The sequence below is a fragment of the Diadema antillarum genome, unplaced genomic scaffold, assembly GCF_040938485.1.
Source record: "Diadema antillarum isolate AM-2024a unplaced genomic scaffold, OU_Dant_1.0 scf00000103, whole genome shotgun sequence".
Lineage (NCBI taxonomy): Eukaryota > Metazoa > Echinodermata > Echinoidea > Diadematoida > Diadematidae > Diadema > Diadema antillarum.
The window spans coordinates 1160420-1174499 of NW_027270992.1; the positions used below are offsets into that span (position 1 = coordinate 1160420).

Consider the following 14080-nt stretch of genomic DNA (forward strand, 5'->3'; position numbering starts at 1 on the left):
GATACAGAGGACTGTTCGATATGCAACCAGTGAATCAGGAGTCATCATCCCAGTCCAATACAGGTATCTAACCACTGCCAAAAGGTCTAATGTTGTCAAAAGAAACCAATGTCTGACCATTATTGGCACTACATTTACGTGTCATATCATATCAACTTTCTTCTTCATGTAGCTTTTTCCTTTTCAATCTTCTTCTCCATTATTTCCGTGCCGCTGTTGCAAAGTTACAGCTTCTATATTGCTTCCATACTTTCATTTATTTTTGACAGTAGGTCTGTAGAGAAGTTACTTCAGTCTGTGAAAATTAGTCATTGCTCCAGATTATAGCACCTTATTCTATTACATGAAAACAGTTTGGGCCGATTAAATAAAACAATTGTCCAGTGTGTAGCTCGTTGTGAAGGTCAACTCACCAACAAATCGATGACTCTTCAAGGGGTTCCAGCGCCAAATGCTCTGCAGCGGCGATTTTGCCGATGTTATACTTATAGTAAATATTGCTGTTGTGTTTTGTCAAGCCCACCGTAGGTGTGGGGAGACTAAGGGATCGCCTGCGGCGTCTGTCCTTCCGTCCGTCCGTCATCCGTCGTCTGTCCGTAATGCTACAAAAACTTGAATAACTCTCTACTGAGGATTTCAATTTCAATCAAACTTGGAGGGAAGAGTGGTTATGCAAAGTTACACATTATACCAAACATGAAGGGCACCTCAAGGTCAAAGGTCACAGGCAGGGGTCAATGAACTTTAGGGCCCAATGTTAAGTTTTTAGGGCGCGTTTCGTTTATGGCTCGTAACTTATGGCTCGTAACTCGTAACAAGGTAGATGTCCCTTGGGAAGTTGAAGGTTACCGCAAGGTCAAAGGTCACAGACAGGTCAACAAACTTTTAGGGCCCCATGTTAAGTTTTTATGGCGCGTTTTGATTATGGCTTATAAACTTTTGATCCGGTTTGTCCGTTTGTGACCAAACTTGGACGGTAGATGTCCCTTGGGTAATTAAAGGTCATCACAAGCTCAAAGGTCACAGAAAGGGGTCAACAAATTTTTAGGGCCCGTTAAGTTTTTATGGCACGTTTCGATTATGGCTTATAACTTTTGATCCGGTTTGTCCGTTTGTGACCAAACTTGGACGGTAGATGTCCCTTGGGTAATTAAAGGTCATCACAAGCTCAAAGGTCACAGAAAGGGGTCAACAAATTTTTAGGGCCCGTTAAGTTTTTATGGCACGTTTCGATTATGGCTCATAACTTTTGATCCTTTTGTCCGTTTGTGACCAAACTTGGATGGTAAATGTCCCTTGGGGAGTTGAAGGTCACCACAAGGTCAAAGGTCATAGGCGGGTCAACAAACTTCTGGGAGTTAGAAAAATATTAATTTCTTGTACGCGAATGGGCGAGACACAATTTGGCACTTGCCTTGTTTTTACCTGTGTTTTACTGTAAAGAAAAAAAAAAGACAGCTAGTGTTATACTACATGGTCTTTGAAGGACATGCGAGAGGAATTTGCCATTCCCACAAGGAGTATTCCACTAAATTTAATTCAGTTTCATTAAAAAAAAGGAACAGTCTGTGGAGTTGTTGGGTGATACCAAAACACTAAGTGTTGTTGTTTTTTGTTTACTTTCCTTTTTCTTTCTTTAAATTGTTGTCCACTATGACATCATGTAATGTATACTCTCTGTATCCGGCGATGACTGCACTGAAACTTTGAAAATCAATATTAACTTTTGTATGGATTGTCCAATATTCCTCAAACTTTTCCCAATAATGTCAATTTCACTGAATATTCATTCATATTTGGGCTTTGGTTTCCACATAAGCTTGTAGCTTTGTGGTTTCTACGACCAAATGGCTAACGATTGGTAAAACTATGACTCAATATTGCTGCACCGATCGAGTGTTACAATATGGTACACCATGGTGTAGACAGCATGAACTTGCTTTCTGATTGGCTGACAGTGGCTTTACAACCCTCTGTCTTTACAAGTTAATGCCTGTAATTAGTAACCATATTAAGTAATCTGGACCTACCCTTTCAACATCATGATTTTTGATATTTTTCCTAGAGCTGTATTGAGTTTGATCAAGCTAACCATTGCTCTTTCACTAACACTGGTATTTAATTTCTGCTGTTTGGTTTCATTTTCTATGTCTTTGCTGAGTAGGAGCGAGCAGTCTTGGACACAGTGATGTATCTACAGGTAAGACAAAGAGCTCGCAAGAATTTCCAATATTTCTTAAATTATGAGTCAATAAGTGAACCCTGTGTATGAGATGAGTACTGTCAGTGTTAGCTGTATGGTGGTGGTGATGAAACCAAACCTTTTCTCAACTGAAATACTGAAGAGATATTCAACGTTTTTGTCTCTCAAAGCAGGTTGACAGAGGCATCCATCTTTTTCATCATATGCCCTCTAATAGTGAGTGCTCTGCTCTATGGAGATGTAAACTGATGACAAATAGCTTCTAAACTGGAAAATCTGGCAATTTTCACCATTCATGTATAGGTGTAATGAGTGGAAATGAGTTGCTTGGCAGAGATCTACGCTCTACAAGTAGACCCCTCTTCCATTCTAGTTTAAATGATGTGCCAGTAATAGTCTTTTATCACATTGATCTAGATTCTAATAAAGAGTGACCTTTTTCTGCAGCATGACAGGGGCTATGAAATGTTTTGTGTTGAGCCCACCGGAGGTGAGGGGAGACTAGGGGATCGCCTGTGGCGTCTGTCCGTCCGTCGTCTGTCTGTAACTCCACAAAAACTTCAATAACTCTTTACTCTGGGCTTCAATTGCAATGAAACTTTGAGGGAAGAGGGGTCATACAAAGTTTCACATTTTACCATATATGAAGGTCACCTGAAGATCAAAGCTCACAGGCAGGGGTTAATGAACTTTAGGGCCTAATGATAAGTTTTTATGGTGCGTTTCTATTATGAGTCATAACTTTTGATCCATAACTCCATTTTTGACCAAACTTGGATGGTAGATGTCCCTTGGGGAGTGGATGGTCACCACAAGGTCAATGGTCACAAGCATGGGTCAACAAACTTTTAGAGCCCAATGTTAGTTTTTATGGCCCGTTTCTATTGTGGGTCATTACTTTTGATCCATAGGTCCGTTTGTGACTAAACTTGGATGGTAGATGTCCCTTGGGGAGTGGATGATCACCACAAGGTCAAAAGTCACAAGCAGGGTCAATGAACTTTTAGAGCCCAATGTTAAGTTTTTATGGCTCGTTTCTATTATGGGTCATAACTTTTGATCCATAACTCCATTTGTAACTAAACTTGGATGGTAGATGTCCCTGCCCCTTGGGGAGTGGATGGTCACCACAAGGTCAAAGGTCACAGGCAGGGGTCAACGAACTTTAAGGGTCCAATGTTAAGTTTTTATGGCATGTTTCTTCTTTGCCATAAATTTCTACCCTTTTATATCTCTTTTTATCTGTTATATCTCTTTTTTATCTGTTATATCCCATTCGTGTACAATTTCTTGTACGCGAATGGGCGAGACACATTATGGCACTTGCCTTGTTGTTGTTGTTTTTTTTTTGAGGGGGAGGGCAGTGAGTCAGTGTCCCTTCCCTGGTTCCACAGCCCATGCATGAACTAGGTCATTATTTTTGATTTGTTTGTTTGTTTCTTTCTTTCTTTCTTTCTCTCTTTTTTTTATTCTGTAAGTGGAGATGAATTATGATAAAAATCCATTCACATGAATATGAGAATAGTACAAAGCTTTTAGGGGCTTTTTATCAAAGAAAGAATTGATTTTTAAGTAGGATCAATAACATGATATCTCAGGTGTGCACCTCCACTGTGTGTGTGTGTGTGTGTGTGTGTGTATGTAGTAGCATCTGTATGCCATCACAATTGTGCTAGAAATAAGCTTAATCTGACACTGAAGTGTGCATGACTGGGTTTTGGGTGGGGTTTGGTGGTGTGTGTACATTCACATTTGTTTGAACATTTGGGGATGGTGGTTGGTAAATGAACTATGTCCCCTTCCTTGTCCCAGAGGCACCCCACCACCCACCCCAACCCCCTCAAAAAAAAAAAAAAAAAAGGTGTTTTGTGACCCCTGCAAAATGCTTGTTGAGTGTAATACTATATTTTCTGTTGCCCATTAGTAGTGGTAATTCTTCACTTTTTTCCCCATTAGGTGAGAGGAGGAAGAAAGACAGAACTCAAGGTGAGATTTCTTTTTGTATCAATCTTAAAGTATGCATGTACAAAATGTATATCATTTGAGCTCTGATATTACACAGTTATTGTAAGGATAATTAAGAAAAAAAAAATTGTGCTTTCATAAAACTGGACATTGAGTAAAAGTAAAATGTGGCCTTCTTGATTTATTTATTCATTTAAACAAAAAACAGCTTTCTATAAACCCAACTGTGTATTTGTTCAGTACAAATGTTTGGCAAATGATTTGAATGGACACTTCTCTGTTTAACATATGAGGCTGTTGCCCCAGTGTCCATTCACTCAATTGAGTGAAATGTCTTGTGTTATGCCTGCAAAAAAAAAAAGTGGGGGGGGGGGGGGGGGTAGGTTACATCCATGGTAGGAGTAGTACAAAATGAAGGCAATCCTTGAGATGTTACAATGCTTTTTCTTCTCCATACGTGACCATGCATCTCAAAACCGACAAAAAGTCGATCACATGCTGATTTTGTGTGAAGACTCAAAATAGGTGAAACAGGTTAACCTAGTCAATCTTGAGATTTTCATATTTTCTGAAAGAGCAATACTTCTATATTATTGAAGAGTTTATGGGATCATAAAACGAATGGGAAAATGCATTTTTAGCAATCTTTCAAGAACGCTTTTTTTTTTGTAGAATAGTGTGATTAGGTGTGTCTTAGAGTCCCCTTTTCATTTCTTAACTATTTATTTTGCCATGTTCGGACACCCGACTCAGTCGACGGCGTGCCAACTTAGCATATTCTGCTCAAATGCACAAACCCGCCCAAACCAATCAATAAATCGCCAAATGCCACAATACAATGGAAGCATTTCTTGTGAATCCGTTCCTCTCACATGTATGTCTTGCATTTTATTTGCTGATTGACTAGCAAGCAGTATTCCCTACTGGATTTGCATGTAAATCCTAAGCTTCTGTCACTCTTTTGTGTGCAAAAGTCAGGCATTTACAATAATGTAGCTACAGGTCATTTGAAAGTAAAGCAATCATACATTTGTCAAACAATTTAGGTCAAAACAAGATTTGACATTTTTCTACAACTTTGCACACTGCATACCTAGCTTTTAACAGAAATACATAAGAAATTACATAGATTTGAAAAACAGAATGTCCTCTCAAAGCATAACTGCATTGGCATCTCAGAATCATGTGGCACACAGGGGGTGACAGAGACTCCAACTCTCCCGTTTTCGACGGGAGATCTCCCGCCGAAAACCCATTTTTGCAAAATCTCCTGTTCTCCCGTTGGAGATTTGATTTCTCCTGCCCTGGCTCTGTGTCTCCCAGTGGAAAGGATTTCTTTCTTATTGCTATCGTATGTGGAAAAAAATAAGCCTTAGATAGCACCAGAGAACATCTAGAACCCGCGTTTCGCACACATCAACTTGGAGTCTCCCGTTTGCTAGGGGTTTCAGGCGGGAGAATCTCCAGATCAGAAGGTGCTTGGGGTTGGAGTCTCTGGGGTGACTCCCTGGTACATAAAGAGTTATAAATCCCTAACACACTCTTCACTTTCAACCCTTATAACTTTGGCAAAGGTAATGCTACTGCTTTTAAAGTTTGTATAAGTGATGGTTAGAATGTGTTAACAGAGCATGGTCAATGATCACCTTAATCTTATGATCCCATCATTGTTGTTACTGTGAAGTTTTGCATCCTTCCCCCCCCCCCCTATTCATTGCGCTAAGCGCAGCTCAGTGGAAGATTAAAGGAATGGTACAGTATTGGTGGAGATGAGAATTGGGCTTTTACTTTTTGCGAGATACCAAGAGAACACTTATGATATAGTACAGAGCATACCATTTTAAGAGGAATTCAAAGTTTATTTGATGAAAATCGGGTTTGGAATGATTGAAACATCCAAAACCAAAGTAAAATAAAGCGGTCGTAGTAAAGTGTGTGTCCCTCACTTTATTAGAATTGCTCTTTTTTGGATATCTCAGCCATTTTAAAACCAATTTTCATCAAATAAATGTTGAATTCCTCATAGAATTACAATGTACATGCTCTTTCATATATTTTCATAAGAGGTTTCTCATCTGAGCAAAAATGTTAGAAACCTGAAATTAGGTCTCAACCAAAACTGTAAGATCCCTTTAAATGCTTTGTTATGGAGGAGAGGAAAAGATGGTGGCAACTCAACAAAACGTCACAAATATCCTCAAGTGAAACCAAACAGATCACCACCAAACTTTCTTTGAGTAACATCAACTGATCTTTATTCCTCCCCTCGAGCACCATAGTCAGTCCAAAAAGTCTCCTAACTTTCCAAACACTAATTGTCATAAATACATATTCATCACAACAACTTGAATAAACCCTATACTTCAGAGCCTATTTTCTAAACATGCACTTATCCAGAATGTGTCCTTTCTTTCTAATACTTTGATAGGTTAGGAGAGTCCATTTGAATTGAGTTATATATCATTTTGAAGCTTAAAGTCTGCTCTTTCAGAATCTGCTTTTAACTAAAAACCCTTGTCTGGCGACTTTTTGTTGGTGTTGTCAAGCAGGGTCACATTTGTCATTGTCTGTCCTGTTGTAGAATTTCTTCAATGTTCTCCAAATTTAGGGGAAATCCAGTCCAAATATAACTTTAATAGCCTGATAAGAAAGAGTGAAATATTACGAGTTCAACGGTATAAATGTGATCGAAATTGGATGAAAAAATATGGAACTTATGACATTTTAAAGTTTCGCTATTTTTTTTTTTTTTTTTTTGGGGGGGGAGGTAACTGTTCTTGAACAGTTAATATGATATGCAAATGGCAAAGTGAGCATGTCATTCCCTCACAACTTCCCTATAGCTTATACATAAAATTTTGAAATTTCCTGTTTTTCATTCAAATGCAATTATGCCTGAGGCTCACATCCTTATATATCTAACTGATCACTATTCTCAAGTTATTCAACAAGGAATAACGTCATGTTTCAGACTTCATTGACAGAAACATTTAATTTTCATCATTTTTTTTTTGTACATGATCAGTGTAAAATTGTGAGGGTATGGCATGGTTAGCTCACTCATTTGCATATTCCTATCTACTGTACAAGAGCTGTTTCGGAGAAATTATCAAAACTTCAAAATTTCGTCCTTCCTTGTTTTTCATCCAATTTCAATAAAATTTTTACCGTTGAACTTGTAAACTTTTACTTTCTTTTATCAGACTTACTTATATTTGGACTGGAATGCCTCTGATTTGCTACTGATTCTCAGATTCGTAAAACACTTACTAAAGCAGATAAAAAACCCTGACTCTCTTTAAAATTGGCAATTGTTTATAAAAGCTTCTTGATAATTTTGTAAATCATCTAGTTCCATCTAATCGTTCTCCAGTATTAAGTACATAAAGTAGTTGCACAAAGACTTGCCTGTTAATGTTAACACGACATTCCGCCACACAATTACCCCAGGGTTGGATGGGATAAGGTTTTGTTGCTCTGTGAAGGGGATGTACGTGTATTACAAATTTCAGTGGATCTCTTTCTTGTATCCAGTATAATGATATACTGTAAAACATGATATATTCGCGGCATGAAATTTTCGCGAATTGGAGCTGACAGCCCTTTTCGTGGCATGAAATTTTCGCGAATTGCCACTGGTGTTCAATGCATGTAGTGTGGGCAAAAACTTTCGCGTGCATTTTAATTTCGCGAATTTTGGCGCTCGCGAAATTCGCGAAATTAAAATGCACGCGAAAATTTTTCGTTTTACAGTAACAGTTTTGATCAATGTACACTCTGTAGTAATAAGAGACATTAGAGAAGCAGTTGTTGAGTAATTTCAATAAATGATTCAGATATATCTGTTTTGTCGTTGTTTTTCTTCTATACTAGGATCAGGTCAATCCAGCCAAATTGGCCAAAGTGATACAACAAGTAAAATTAATTCGAAACAAGGTGAGATTCTGAGAGTCAAGTAGAATACCTAAAGGATACGTTTTTGTTGGAAACTGGTTGAAAAAAAAAAATTGATCCCAACACTGAGCAATCAAACTGTTGATTGGGTTGTAATGGAGTTCATTTTGATAATCTCTTTGAATTAGCCCATTAAATAAATATATCTTTCAGTCTATTCTGTTTTTCATGCATTTATATACTCTTGTAGGATACTGATTTATATGTGTCTTGGTGTAATGGTTTATATGTACAGTGCCCTCCCGCAATAACAAACGCTTTTATAACGACACTCTCATTAGAACGAAGTACTAAGCATTCAGGACCCAAAATTTACTGTCTTTTTATCTTTACATACATTTATGTACTTTATTATTCAGCTATGACGAAATTTTTAGAGGAGAAATTTGAGTAGAAAAAGGATTTTGTATGTCAGGGCCAGCATATGTATAAAATTGATTTATGTGCCAAAAGGATTTTGCCATTTGTTAATTCTGGTAATGTTTAATGACCTTGATTGGCGTTTGAGGATTTTTATGTATTGGGAATGCATATTCAATTAAAAGCATTGTTTGCCATTTATTTGCAGATGAAAAATTGGCTTTGGTGCTTCAAAATAGTTCTGAAATGTGAGTTAGGAATAGAAACAACCAGTGAAAAAAAAAGTTAATCAGTGTAATCAATGTTAAATATTGTTACATAAAATGTGAAAAATAGTTATGATAAAATCGTTTCTAGACTAAACCATCTACAGTTATGGTTTAGTGAGAAAAATATTGATATTTCCTTGTATTCTGAGGCTTTTTCACAAAATTTTCGTATGGTAGGATGTTTTGTGATACAACTGACCTACACATGTGCATCAGATGTGATCATTCAAATATATTTCAGATCAGCACTTCCAATGGTAAGCAGTTCCAATGGAAGATCAACAATTGGCTTTAATGAGAGTGCTGTAGCCAGAGTGAAACCATGTGGAACACAAATTCATGCTGAATATATTTACCAAGAATTGTCATAAAGACACTGCCTGCCTATGTCATAGTACAGATTTCTCATAAAACTACTGCATGTCCGTGTCACATAATACTTAAGTATTCTATGTGTTTGTCCCTATCATTCTGAGATAATGAATTTCTTTGTAGCCTCTTGTTACTTCCCTTATCATATGATCTCAAATTATTCATATTTTGGGAAAGTCACGTCTTCTTTTTCTTATGTTAGGAGAATCCATACACCATGCAGCGAAGGCTTCCTTAATAAGTAAGTAGCAAAATAATTCCTCCCTGCCCCTTTTCCAGTGGGGAAGGGGGATTTCAGTGCAGTTAAATCCTATACCTTCATTCCATTATCAGTATGCCATACCAAAATATGACAGTGTCAGCATTATCTTGTGAATTATACAGTGTATTAATACTTCATGATATGATATTGTGGTATGTTGTATTATATATATTGTTTCATATTGGACTATGTTTTATGATAGTAGGCCTATATTACAATAAAATATATTGTAGTACTTCAAGTTCAATATGATATGGACTGGCCTTGAGGGGGATACGACATCTATTGTCTGAACTATAGAATTGTAGTAAATGATACTATTGTTGTAAGCCGATGATGAGAGGGTCACGTTACACATAATATTATTCCACACGCTCACAGTTTCTTTGATGGATGCAGTTGTTTAATTGCAGCTAAATCCAGATATATTTCAGACAGGTTATAATCCCTGCGATTTCAACTGGAGACTGGCAGCATCAGTGTCATCAATTAACCACCCGAGTCCAGCTTACGTAATACAACACTATTCTAGTGAGGGCAGTTTATGTTGTATTCACCAAAAGTGGCCATTCCATGTCATTATTATTAGCCAATTCAGGTGTCTTGAACAGTAATAGATAGTACATGTGTTACAATTTGAATATTTCACCTCTTCCCTAGGACAAATTTCCACTTGGCCCCAGCTTAAGCTCTAAATGTCTGCACTACAATAACACACGTAATACTTGCCATGCATGCACACATGCACAGCTCATGCAAGCAGCGCACGTTACAGCCACAGAGTCGCAATACTGCTCTGTACAGTGTGCAGAGTCGCCTCCCCGTGTACACACTGAAGACAGCTGCATCGATTGTTGTCTATTTCAAATTTACAAGTAAATGTAAGGGAATTTGCCCTCTGCCACAAAACTCTCATCCACAGTAGAATTTTTTCACCAGGTGCTCAAGTGCCAGATGCTATATTCCCCTCTTTCTTAATACAGTGCACTCCCGTTACAACGAACACGGTTATAACGAAATTTCGTTATAATGAAGTAATTCTTCTGGTCCCAAAATTATCACCAATAAAGTCTATGGTACAAAATTTGCTTATAACGAACACGGTTATAGCGAAATTTCCGTTATAACGAAGTCTTTTCCGAGCGCCACAGACAAAGAAAAACAAAAGAAATGTGCTCCGTTATAACAAAATGCAAATTGCTTTCGAAAATACGTAGCGGAACAAGCATATATAGTGTCTCTGCATGGGTGAACGCTTCACACCACTGTGTGTTCGCTCCATGTGTCACGCACAGTTTCTGAGGGGAACTTGCGTTTATTATTGTAATACAGTTTGAATATCCCGTCACATTTCACATAGCTTTCCAGTGTATGATGAGTCTTCAGCAAACAGGACGTGGTTTCCTTGTTTTTGTTATATATTGTATTTGTTCGGTTATAACGAAATTTCGTTATAACGAAAGAATACTGCCGGTCCCGAGCATTTCGTTATAACGGGAGTGCACTGTATTCAAACCCCAAGTATGTATTTATAAAAGAGGGGAATAAGAAATTTGCCCATCTTTTCCCTATTGGCCCTTAAAGGACAAGTTCACCTTCATAAACATAAGGATTGAGAGAATGTAGCAATATTAGTAGAACACATCATTGAAAGTTTGAGGAAAATCAGACAATCTGTTCAAAAGTTATGAATTTTTGAAGTTTTTTTGCAGTACCCGCTGGATGAGAAGACTACTGCAGTGTATGAATAACTTAGATGTCACATGCGTACAACAATATAAGGAAAATATAAAGAGAATTTCACATAATTCCATCTTTTGAAAAAAGTACACATTCCCCTGACTCGTTACCGATAAATGTTATGGGTAATATTATTCCCCCTGCCTTTAGAAAGAGGCAAGTCAATTGCTCTTTTATTATGCGAAAAAAGTGAAAATATGTTGAATTTTCTTTTATATTTTCTTTATACTGTTGTACGCATATGACTCACAAAAAAAAAAATTCATAACTTTTGCATCGATTGTCCAATTTTCCTCAAACTTTCAATGATGTGTTTAACTAATATTGTTGCATTTTCTCAATCCTTATGTTTATGAAGGTGAACTTGTCCTTTAAAATGAGGGGAATACAATTTCATAGAACACACATTTGTATCTGAGATGTTGGATATGGATAATGATATAGTACATTGTACTACATAATTATCTTGTACAATTGTACGAAAAATGTATAATTCAAAGGTATAAAGCATTGTCAAATGAAAGGTTTAGTAGCATAGGAAGCCCTGCAACCATTGAAACATGAGGACTGAAAAAAAAAAACTTGCTTTGGTTTTTTATTTTAAAAAAAAGATTCTTAAGTCTTCAAATAAGTACCATTATCTTAGATGCACTGTAGTGGTGTGATAGATTCTAATCATTCAACAGAACAACTTTAGCTGAAAAATGTCCCTTCAACCCTTAAGGTTTGCTCCAGTGTCTGCATGAATTAATTAGTGACCATGGAACAGAAATTTGATTGTATCTTTTTCAGGCTATGTATTATGTGACAATGTGGATATCAGACAAATAGCTTGATATCTAAAGAAGATGAATGAAGTTAGCATGAATTACATGTATCAATATACAATATATGTACTGCAATTGTAGGAAAAATGCATAAATCAAAGAAATATAGCAATGGCATGTTGAAAGTTCACTAGCATAGGAAGCACTTCCAACCACTGGAACATAAGGAATCAATTACAAGACTTGTTTTGTTTTCATCAAAAAGAAAATAAAGTTTAAAGGCTGGTATACCTGTATTCAAGATGCACCGTAGTTGTGTGATGAATTTTAGTAATCCAACAAAGTCGCCATATCCTGAAAAAAATGTTGAAATCCTTTTGGATTTATCATTCCAACGTCTTGCCTTGAATTCTTTGATAACTATGACGAAGAAATTTGTGTGAACTATTATGACAGCGTATCAGGTGAATATCTTAACCCTAACTAGGCTGGGCTGTATAGGTAGATGATAGAGCCACCGAACCCCCCACCCCTTCAGATCTCGGCCATCGACTGCGTGATCACGATACAAAATCAACTTAGTCATTGTCTGTGACATAATAAAAAGTAATGTAAAGTTGATTTTCTAAAAACTGAACATGCTGAATTTATACTAATTTATACATAATGTATGATTGAAATCAGACTATTTGCTATAAATCACTAAATGAAGCTCCAGACAGACACATTTGTTGTGTAAACATTCTTTCTACACCTGTACTGTTTTAGCAAATGTAAGTATTTTATTGTTTTCAGAATTTCTTATGTATTTCTTTGCTTTTTGAATTTTTGTTTTCCAATGTTTTTTCCAGTGAAATTTGTCCATGACATTGTTGCAAGCAAAGAAATAATTTTATATGTTTAAAATTGATTTTGTTCTATGAAAGCGACAAATAATTATGCTTTTATGAAATTTTGCTGTAAGCAATATTTGTATTGAAATTATACAAGAATTCACATTTCTGAGAATACTTTTTTTTTTTTGTCTGACGTGTTATTCATATTTACACATAAGTTCGAAACTGCGTACCCGGGGAGTGCAAATTTGGTATCAAAAGATGTGTGAGACTAAGAAAAAAAGGTTGTGCAGCATCACGGCATTGGCTTTTTGTGATTACACCACACCAACAGAATGTGTGTGTGTGTTGGGGGGGGGGGGGGGGGGGTCACAGGCCTTCTCCCTCCAGCTCCCAGCCTAGTTAGGGTTAATGATTGTATGCTGAGCTGATGTTTACTTTAATAGGCTGTACAAAGTCATTCCATTAGATTTCAGTAACTGTTTTCATTCAGATATCAGGCAGGAGTCTCTATGTTTGAGCATACATTATTCATTGAGCATTTACTTATGTCTTGTGGTGTGATTTATTTGTTTAAGTCAACATTACACAGGTATCCATGTATTTCTCATGTGCTTTTCTATCTGTAATGTAATCTGTATAGTTTTGATCCCAGAAATTGCACTGCATCATGTGTCATGTCTGCTGAACATACTGTAAATTTGTATATGCCTCATTTGCTCCTGGATTCCTAATATGTAAAGATGCTGATACTTTAATCTGTACAAACCTCATTGGATATTTCAGAAGGAGGAAGTTCTCTTCAACTACAGAGTTATTTCAGGACACGACATGATAATCGGGGATCTGGTTTACTGAGAAGTAAGTTCTGAGTAGCGTAAATCTTTGAATTTTTTAGTTCTTTGTTGTTGTTTTTTGTGACATTAGAGGTAATTTAGTCAGCCCACCTGAACGCAAGAAAAGTGCAGTCAGCTGTAAAGGTTACTTTTCAGCAAGTCTAAGCATGAAACAGGAAAAAATACAGAAATGTTATGTAGATGTATAAAACAAGAACAATTAAAAAGAGCAAAACAATACGTATGTCAGAACACATTGGAGAAATATATTGAAAATTAAAATAGAAAAAAAAAACATCAGATTGTTTTATATCAAATGTATGATATTGCCTAATAAATCATGGATAGCCATCACACAGTAATCAAAATCCAAAATATGTTGCTGGGTGTGAGTAGCATTCAAACAGGAAAAATCAATTTAATAGTGTTTGGTGTTTTATTTTTTAAGAGATAAGTATTCTAATGGCTGAGGACATGAGAGAGATTGTTTTTCCAAATCTTAGGAGAGAAAGTCCT

The 14080-nt window shown here is 36.7% G+C and overlaps 1 long non-coding RNA gene across 1 annotated transcript; it reads left to right on the top strand.

The window, feature by feature from the left end:
• The first annotated feature begins 8039 nt into the window (after positions 1-8039).
• On the top strand, positions 8040-13567 carry LOC139718933 (uncharacterized). Its single transcript, XR_011710053.1, has 3 exons — positions 8040-8104; positions 9326-9364; positions 13515-13567. It is a non-coding gene; the product is annotated as an uncharacterized lncRNA (long non-coding RNA).
• The last annotated feature ends 513 nt before the right edge of the window (positions 13568-14080 follow it).